The sequence below is a fragment of the Penaeus monodon genome, chromosome 32 (genome assembly GCF_015228065.2).
Source record: "Penaeus monodon isolate SGIC_2016 chromosome 32, NSTDA_Pmon_1, whole genome shotgun sequence".
Lineage (NCBI taxonomy): Eukaryota > Metazoa > Arthropoda > Malacostraca > Decapoda > Penaeidae > Penaeus > Penaeus monodon.
In genome coordinates this window covers 34,406,485-34,406,859 of record NC_051417.1, presented here as the reverse complement: position 1 = coordinate 34,406,859, position 375 = coordinate 34,406,485, and positions in this window count along the sequence as shown.

The window sequence follows — 375 nt, the reverse complement described above, 5'->3', positions numbered from 1 at the left end:
TGATGTGACACCACCACTAGACACCATGGTGACACACACGTTATTCAAGCTTCGAAGTCCCCCCAAAAAAGAAAAGAATAGGGGAAAAAACAGCACCCACCAGGCCTTATTTATGTCGTCCTAGAAATTCCTAAAAGAATGATCCTAGAGTGACCTGGAGTGTCCTAGAACTGCTTGTGCTTGCTTCTGAGTAGTACTTTAGATGGTTGTTGTAATAAAAAAGAACGTAGTTTGGAGTTTACTGGATTTCCTCTTCTGCGCTGGGGGAGGAAAGACATGTTCTGAAGTCTATAAGTATGGCATGCTTGGTCCTTGTTGGAAATATATTAAGTGTTTCAGTGTTAAAGAAAATGTTCATGTGTTGGCCATAATCCC